We start from the raw sequence: 10,376 nt of genomic DNA on the forward strand, positions 1-10,376 counted from the left end.
AGTGAGGTTTGCCTTATTCGTTTTACTTGGTAGAAATAAATTTTAAGAGTGCAGCAGGAAATCATCCAGGAAGCTTAGAGTTAAATAAAAGGAATAACTTGTATGTTTTGTTCCAAGAAATCCATTCAAGGTAAATAGTGGCTTGAATGCAGCAGCTTGAAGAGTTGGCTTCAGGATTTGGAAAAATGTGCTAAGGACAATATAGAAGCAACCTCCATAACCAGCCAGTCGTTGCAAAGAATGAAGGAATTATAACTTTTCTCAAAGGAGGAAGAAGCAATCAGGATTGGTTTCTGATTGCTTTTTTTAATAGTTCTTTGGGAGGCACTCTATAGAGTCTAAAGGGCAGTGACCCTATGACTCCCAGGACAGCTGTGTACTGTGACAGCTTCCCTTTTTTTTACAGGAAGTAGGACCTGAAACAGCCAAGCAGTCTGAGATATTTATTTATTTATTTTATACCCCGCCTATCTGTTCAAAATGACCACAGATAGGCCCTGCTCCAGGTGAGCGAAATGTAGATATGGGCCTATAGGCTGAAACCTCCAGAATTCTAGCTGAAAGAATTTATTGACAAGAAGTAGTATGTATCTAGAAGCAATGACACATCTCTGAGAACCAACCGACGGACAACATTCTACAAGTGGTTAGTAAAAATCAAGAAAGGCTAAGATTCCCAATCTCATCTGGTTTTTTATTTCTCTGTTGCTCCCCCTTGCATGCTTACTTTCAAATTTATTGCTAGGCCTCTTTCAGTTATCAGAATAAGTATAACAAAATTGCATTTGAAATTTAAATGAATGTTGCTGCACTTATCCTGATACCACCTTAATAGTCCTGAGATGCTGGCAGATTGTGTGAAGAAAATGGGGAAGATTTGGTGTGAATCCTCCATAGAAAAAGAATCTCTACCCATTCTCCCACCAGCACCCAGTAATGGAAACCGGACATTAAGCCTCAATGATTAAGAAGACAAATGCTTGTCTAAACATCTTCCTGCTGTATTAGCTTTGTATGTGCAGTATGCAATGTGTGACTTTTCTTCAGATCAGAATACTGTAATCCATGTGCAGCAGCTTTCCTCCATAGGCTTTCAGAAGCCATTGTTCTGTCATCATCATCTTAGAATTGCAGAGTCAGAGGAGACCTTATGATCATCAAGTCCAGCCCCTATCAAAGAGGCACAGTGTGGGATTCGAACTCTGAACTTCAGAGGCATAAAGTATTGAAATATCCAGCATCAATAACTCTTAGCACACCTACGACAGCCACGTGCACATAGTTTAACAGACCAGCTAAAGTTTGTCAAATTAGCTTGATAGTCTATTTCTGTGTTAACAAACCATTGCCACTTTGTCTATTATCAGTAACCTCACCTAGATATGAATCTCACTTAGAGCTATATTATTCGACTTTTAAATATTTAGGACTATGGATAACAAAAAATTTAAATCTTTTAATTTGTAGAAATTATTTTTAAAAAATTCAAATGGACAAAAGAAAAAAATCCTAAAGTGGGCCAATTTGAATTTGTCAATGTTAGGGAGAAAGCCTTTGTTAAAACTTAAATATTACCAAAATTTTTATTTTTATTCCAAAACATACCTATTTTGGATGTTAAAAAAATGATGGCAAGAAATTTTAAAAAGTTTATTGTGGGAAAGAGAAAGAAGATAAGATTTTTAAATTGTGTTAAACATGGATAAGGGCAAAAGGAGGATTAGGGATACCACATTTGTACAAATATTATGAAGCTTTACAAATAAATTACTACATTTATACAGACAGAAGAAATTCAAGAAATCCCTGACTGGGTTGAAATGGAGGGTAGTGGAAAAACTGATATTGTAAATATGCATATTTAGAAAAAGAGAACAAATAAAGAATCCTTTTATTTTCTTAAACATTAAGGATATGATAAAAATATATGAAAACTTTTGCTCACCCAACATCCCCCTTATGTCCTCTATTGGATCACCCAGACTTTAAATCTTATTTGTTTGTTTGTTTGTTTGTTTATACCCCGCCTATCTGGACTACTCGTCCACTCTAGGCGGCTCCCAATGTAAGATAAAACAATAAAACACAATAAATCTCATGAGAAATACAATTTAAACATTGGAAACAAACTGAAATATATAAAATTAAGGATTTCTTTGAATTGGGGGAATCACTTGCTGTTAGACAAATAGAAGAGAAAACAAAGCAAATAAGAACCAGTTGGCTACCAGTAAAACAAATAAGGAACTTTGCAATACAATTTTATAAAAAATCTGGCCTTATTAAGACTATTAACAGAATTTGAACCATACTGTATATAAAAATAAAAGAATCATTGAGAAAGAACATGGTAAGGGCAGAGGAGCCAAAGCGTCCTGGGAAACGAATTTAAATATTAATATACCTCAAGAGTTTTGGACAGGAATACGGAATAAATATCCATATAAATCAGTATCAGCTAAAATGAAATAAATGGTTCTGAAAGTTGTTCACAGATGGCATCTATACCCTACGAAGGTACATAAAACTAATGGATATATCAGATAAATGTTGGAGAAAATATGGACGAAATGGAACACGTGGATTTTTTGCCCCAAAATAGAAGCATTTGGGCATGGTGTCATCAATTGGAGATAAATGCTGACCAATAAAAAATAATCACGAATGAAACATCACTATGATTTTCAGCATTTACAGAGGGAAATGAGAAGCTACTTAATAAAGACCTAATTACAAATATAAGAACAGCAAAGTGTGAGATTGCTAAAAGCTGGAAAAATGCCCAAGATCTTTCATTACAGGCATTTTTTGATATGACAAACGTTCTTGATGGAGAAATTGACTAATAAGATCAGAATATACAGAGGAGAAATAAAGCACAGTCAGTTTTTCAAAACTTGGAAACCTTTATTAAAACACACCAATGAACTAAATGATAAGTCACATGATTTAGGAAATAATCTAGATTGCTCAGATTGTTGGTCAGGAACTTTGTAGGGTGGAATGAGGATTCGAGATTAATTTTGTTAAACTGTGAATAGCTGGTGTTTAGAATGTTAAAATAGTAAAATGAATGGTTAATTGTATTTTCTGTTTGTAATGTGATTGTCTAAAATAAAGTTTTACAAAAAAACAACCTAGATATGAATCTCACAATACAGGAGAGAGATATTTGTAATCCCAGGCCAGAAGGAGATTTTGGTACATAAAACCACACATTTAAATACTGTATGACAGTATTTAAAGTGCTACAATATTTTCCTTTCGCTTTGCCAGCTTAATAGATATAAGGTATATGGGCTGCAATACTCTGCACATTTACCTAGAAGTCAATCCCACTGTATTGAACAGGATTTACCTGGGAGTAGTGTCTGTTACATCTTATCAAGTCAATTATGGTAGGGTTTCTGGGGTATGCCATATATTTGAAGAGTAATTTAAACACTGCTACCCACCAATGAATTTCCATGGTCAAGTAGGGATTTAAACCCAGGTCTCCTGAGTCTTGCTGAGACTCTATCCACTACTCTAAACTGGCTGTTACGGTGAATACTACAACTGTTGGAAGTATCTGATCTTTTCACCCTTTATAGTTATGAGTACAGTACACTAGATGAGGATGCAGTCAGCTGCTGTTTAACTCACTAGCAAGGTATAAACACAAACACAGACAGCTTTATCTCTTAGTGACCAGAATTGTATTGGTATTTGTCTAAGGCTTGCTGCAACTAATTGTGACTAATTGATGAGGTGCTGGGATGCATCCTTGCTGCATGGTGCTCACATGTCTGACTGCAGAAGCAAGATGTACCCCAGCGCCTTATCAATTGGTCACAATGAGCTGTGGCAAGTTACAGAATACTTAGCACCATTACCAATGTGATTCTGGCCAGTAACTAATCACCTGGATCCTCTTGGTGTTTGTGTAAAGTTTGTGTAACTTGTTGCAGCTAATTAACAATGTGCCAGGGCAGCATATATAACAATGTGCCAGTTGGTTGCACAACTGGCTGTCTTACCAGACATAAAAACTGCAACCTGCCCCATCATCTCATCAATCAGCTGCAGTAAGTTACCTAAAGTCTATCCAAAAACCAAGAAGTTCCTTGCTGTAATAATTTTGTTTGTTTATTTATTTATTTATTTGGACTTCTATCCCACCCATCTAGACCAAAGCTGTACTCTTTGTTACACATTAACATTTCCTATTTAATTTGCAGCAAAGTAGAATTCCAGACAGCAGTGTTAATGAAATCATTAATTCAGAAAAATCAATTACCTTCGAAAACTTCACAGTGACTTCATCATGGTGACTCAGAACAGTAATTTTTCTGAAAGTGTTTAGCCAATAGCTTCACTGAACTGAGAAGCATTCTTAGCTTCCTCTCTCAGATACAATGGACTCTGAAGTAGAAGGGAAACTGTCAACAAAATATGTTCCCCATACTTTGCCTTACCTAAAAATATTCCTTTCCTTGCAAAGGTATTTGCTTCAATGCCCTATGAATCGGAGCACTTTATAAATGTTAACTGGCAGGTTTGCAAAAATATCTTTACTTTGAAACTTGGCAAACACAGATATGACCAAAACAATTTAATACACACAAAATTGGGCGGAGTAGATAATACTCTGGAAGACAGAAACAGAATTCAAAAGATCTTGATAGGCACTGGGTCAAAAACAACAGAATGAAATTTAACAGGGATAAGTGCAGTGTTCTATCTGGGGAGGAAACAAATGAACAATTACAAGATGGGGGTACTTGGCTCATTAATACTATGAATGAGAAGGGTCTTGGAATTTTAGGTCACAAGCTGAGTATGAGCCAACAGTGTGATATAACCGCAAAAAGGGCAAATGCTATTTTAGACTCCATTAAGAGAAGTATAGCTTTCAAATCCTGTGAAGTAATAGTTCCCCTCTATTCAGCATTGATTAGGCCTCATCCTGAGTACTGTGTCCAGTTCTGGACACTGCACTTTAAGAAGGATGCTGACAAATTGGAACAATTTCAGAGAAAAGCAACAAAGATTATCAGGGGACTGGAAACCAAGTCTTATGAGGAAAAACTAAAAGAAGACCGAGGGGGAATAGCAATTTTCAAACACTTGAAAAGAGTCATACAAAGGAGGGCCAGGGTTTGTTCTTGATCGTTATAGAGTGCAGAACACACAACAATGGGCTCAAGTTGCAGGAAGCCAGATTTCAGCTGAGTATCAAGAAAAAAATTCCGACTGTTAGAGCAGTATGACAATGGAATCAATTATCTGGGGAGGTGGTGAGTGCATCAAAGCTAGAGGTGTCCAAGAGAAAATTAGACAAACATTTGTCAGAAATGCAGTACTTTTTCTTCCTGTATTGAGCATGGAGTTGGACTCAGTGGCCTTATAGGCCTCTTTGAACTCCATTATTCTATGATTCTATGACATTCACTACATTTCTCAGCGATTTACAGTCGATTTATTTTATGCCAAATAAAATGTGTTCATCTATAAGGTTTCCCAAGAATCTTTGTTGGTTTTACTATAGGTTGAAAATGCTACCCAATATCTGAAAAGGTACTTTTGAAATTCTTTAGGGACTTGAACATGCCAGGTGGGTACCTTGACTTTTTATCTGGATGACAAAACTCAACACCTCATCCATGTGATACAACTCCAGTTACCATGGAATTATAAAACGAGCAATAATATCAATTTTAAAAGCATTGATAGTTTTTGGAAGGCCACCACAGATTCTCCATGAGCCCTGTGCTATGTGGCATAGAAGCTGGCACTCAAGAACGCTTAGGTATACAACTGTTTTGAGCATATGAAACAGTTGTGCTGTGATAAATCCGTTTCTCAGCTGCAGCCTTTCAAATGATAGCTTTCAGAGGCTGAACTGCTGAATGTTTCCACGTCTGTGTGTTGGGGGGCAGGGAGAACTGACCAGAGCAGAGCCATTCAGCTGTATGGGCTACAACCCTTCACATATAGCTTTCTATGTGCAGGGAGATACTTGCTTAGTTGATTTTCAGAGTGAACCTCTGCTTGCAGTCCAACTTACCACTCGCCAAAAATCTGTTTATCACCCTTGTTTCCTCTGTGTGTGAGAAAGAGAGAGGGTATGAGATCTTCCATCTTTTTGCCGTTTTCATGAGATGGGGAGACTATGGTGCCCATCATTTTTGACCATTAGCCATGCTGATAGAAGCCACTGGGAGCTGGAAACCAACAACGTCTGGAAGGACACAATTTACTCAACTCTGTTTAGGCTGTGCCAACCACTCTGTTTGACTCTATTTGTGTGGGTGGGTGATATATTTTATCCATGGTGTGCATATGATAGCCCTTTTCAAATATTTGAAAGGCTGTTCTACAGAGGAGGGGCAGGATCTGTTCTTGACCATCCCAGAGTGCAGGACATGCAAAAATGGGCTCAAGTTAAAGAAAGCCAGATTTCGGCTGAATATCAGAAAATTACCATAGTCTCTTGAGACTAAGGTAAAGGTAAAGGTTCCCCTTGACAATTTTTGTCCAGTTGTGTTAGACTCTAGGGGGCGGTGCTCATCCCCGTTTCCAAGCCATAGAGCCAGCGTTTTGTCCGGAGACAATCTTACGTGGTCACATGGCCAGTGCGACTTAGACACGGAACGCTGTTACCTTCCCACCGAGGTGGTCCCTATTGATCTACTTGCATTTATATGCTTTCGAACCGCTAGGTTGGCAGGAGCTGGGACAAGTGACGGGAGCTCACTCTGTCGCGTGGATTCGATCTTACGACTGCTTGGTCTTCTGACCCTGCAGCACAGGCTTCTGCGGTTTAGCCCACAGCGCCACCACGTCCCTTCGAGACTAAAGGATGCCTAAAAAAAACCAACAACAGGAAAAACGTCTTAACTGTTATAGCAGTATGACAGTGGAACCAGTGACCTTGGGAGTTGGTGAGTGCTCCAACACTGGAGGCATTCAAGAAAAACTTAGATAATCACCTGGCAGATGCGCTTTGATTGTATTTCTGCACTGAGCAGAGGGTTGGACTTGATGGCCTTGTAGGCCCGTTCCAACTTCACTTTTCTGTGATTCTTTGATATCACACTTTTTATTTATTTATTTTGAGTTTGATACTGCTCCCTTAGTGAACACACTACTCTGGGAGGTTTAGAAATTAGATTTTTAGCAAACGTTTAATAAAGTGACAGGTTTTAGATGAATGAAGTGCACTTATGGCAATTGCATATAGCAAATAAAAAAGTGGTCAAAAGCAATCACAGAATAATCCTCAGTCTGTATAAGAAGAGTGTTATACGCACAACTTGATCTTCCTCCGTGAAACATTAGACTGTACATAGTTTCCATAGATCACATGATTTCACAAAAGAAGGTCTTTCTTATTTTAGCAATAATCCAGAAGATGATGCTTATGAAACCAGAGGAATGTAGCTTGCAGGTTCACCCAGATGTTTAAAATAAAGTTGCTCCTTTGATTTCTGTCAAAATACAGTGGTGCCCTGCATAGCGAGGTTAATCCGTTCCGGATTAACCCTCGCTATGCGAAATCGTCGCTAAACGGGTAGGGGAAATGTATTGAAACGCATTAAACTTCGTTTAATGCGTTCCAATACCTTTGTTACTTACCCGTTCAGTGAGGATTCCAAGTGCCGGCAGCCATTTTTGCGCCTTCGCTAAGCGAGGGCAGGGCGCGAAAACAGCTGCCGGCAGCCATTTCCGGGCTTCTGGCGGCCATTTTGGAACCGCCGATCAGCTGTTCAGCGGCTCCAAAATGGCCGCCGCAATACCCGATCTTCGCAATGCGGGTTTTCCCCATTGCGACGATCGGGGATGTTTCCGTATAGCGATCCCGAAAAAGGGATCGCTATACGGAAACATCGCTATACGGTGCACTCGTTAAGCGAGGCACCACTGTAATGCAAATGTTTGTCGAATGAGGCACAGAAATGATTCTGCGGAAATGTTTCAACTATTCATTTTTAGTTCATTTGAGATGAATTATAGCCTGTAGATAGTTAAAATGACCAGATGTATCCATTCACGTAATGTTCTGTACACAAGCCAGCTATTTTACAGTTATTTCAGCAACTAGCTTTTGTTCCTTAATTAGCTGTTCAAAACCTCCTGAGACGTGCCATAAGCAGTAGCCTTCATAATTGCCATCTGTAGCCAGTGGACAACAATATGATGAACAGTGGCTTTATTCTTAGTGGTAACGGCAAGAGTTGCTTTGAGTGTGTTGTATGAGTGTGCATGAGAAAGTGTATATTAATATTGTGTTGGTAATTTATTATATTTCTATCCTGCCTTCCCACTAAAAATTAGGGTCTTGTCAATCTTGATAACTTCTAAAAATGGTGAAACTGGAAACCTTTCTACAACATTTAAAATAATAACCATGTACCATCAAGTCAATTCTGACTTACGGCAACTCTTTTACAGAGTTTTCCAGGTAGAGAATATTCAGGAGTGGTTTACCATTCCGTTCTTCTGTGGGTGTCTTGGGATTGTGCAGCTTGCCCAAGGCTACACAGGCTGGCTTTACTTGCACAAAGCCCAGTGGGGAATCAAACTCCCAACCTCTGGCTCCACAGCCAGCTATCTAAACCACTGAACTATCCAACTACATTACAACACCCCTAAATAGACATTTTTTTCCAACCCAGATGCATGTTTCTAGAACCTTCTGGGTTTATGTGTGTGACTTTAAGAAAACCAATCTATGTAGCTTCTAGTGGGTTCTGGGAGCACAAAGCTGGCCCCCAACCCACTGAAGTTGCCCACTCCAATCTGTGGGCTCTTCCTCCATATTTTTCTTGTATCTTTTTTTAAAAATTGAAAGCATGGTTCTATTGGGCTTTGAAATTACTGTAAGCTACGCTGTGTAGTTTCCTTATATTGAAAGCCCTATTAGGGTCACTATAAGTCAGTTTCAACTTGACAGCACATAACAATAACAAACCCCAAGTGGCACATAGGACCTAGAAAGCTGGGAGATAAATGTCTATGTATGTAAATACGTATGTAATAGAAAAAGCTAACCCCTATTCTGATATCCTTGACTATTTTTATTCAACATATGAGCAGGGACCCTCCTAATACAGTGGTTGTTTTAACGTTTATATTATCAGTCCCACAGCCTTGCCTCCATATCATTTTCATTATTTTCAGTTACATTTGTTGGGGTATATATGTATAATTTTGATTTTATAATTATGTTTACTTTTTTTAATTGTTTGGTGTTATGTTTGTTTACTGTGTAAACCGCTCAGAGTGGCTTTGGCAACCTGATGGGTGGAAGGAAAGTCCACAACCAACCAATCAACCAACCAACCAACCAACCAATCAACCAACCAACCAACCAAACAATCAGCCAGCCAGCCAGCCAACCAGCCAACCAACTCTTCTTCTGCTCAGATGAAAAGCAACTGGTTAAAGAAGGGAATCCACCTCTACCCATCAAAACTGGCAAAGCTTCCTTTCTGTATAAGAGGGGTGCTATAAGCACAACCTGATCTTCCATACATAGTTTCCGTAGGTCACATGATTTCACGAAAGGTCTTGTTTTCATACTACTTTTCATGGGAGTAAACTGGTGAGAAATGGGACAGGAGATGCACTCTGTTGCATATTGAGGAAACATATAATAATGCCTGAATAGGAGCTGTAATGATTCCATTATCCATGATGAGAGAAAACTTTCACTAAAAAATATTACTGATTTACTTTAAGGCATCTGTGCTCTTCTAGACATCTGATTTCTGGCAGAAAGACCAAGCAGCTGATTTCCCATCACAAGGGCCTTGCAGAGGCCATGACTGTCTTCCTTGTGATCTAGCAAACTGAATGTGACTCTCTAGCTATACATTCCAGCCTTTGTGGGACTCAGTAAAAGTTCATGTTTTTGCCAGCTGCCTACTCAAGAGGATCAAAGAGATTGCTACATTGCAATATGTCAGTATTCACATGCTAATTGACGATCCTGTACACGTAATAGCATCTCTGAGTTCAGAAATGCAGAGATACAAGGCAATTGTGATGGCGCATATCTGTGCGCTGTTCTTAGGGTTTACTAGTGGTAAACGGGAAATATTGCTATTAATTTATTTAATTTATAGACTACTTTTCCCCCAAACACAGGAGACTAAGCAGGGAAGAACAGATACACTAAAACCATAATAAACAGATTATCCTGTTAAAACAATAGCTATATAAAAGACCATTTTAAAAATACATCCTTTTTTAAAAAAAGAACACTTGCCTGGATTAAAAAGTCTTTGCCTACAACAGATGGAAAGCCAAGTAAGTTTACTGTGGAAGTTCCATAACTTTGCTCTAGATGGGCGGGGTAGAAATCCAATAAAATAAATAAACAAATTTAG

Source organism: Pogona vitticeps, chromosome 3, assembly GCF_051106095.1.
Source record: "Pogona vitticeps strain Pit_001003342236 chromosome 3, PviZW2.1, whole genome shotgun sequence".
Taxonomy (NCBI): domain Eukaryota; kingdom Metazoa; phylum Chordata; class Lepidosauria; order Squamata; family Agamidae; genus Pogona; species Pogona vitticeps.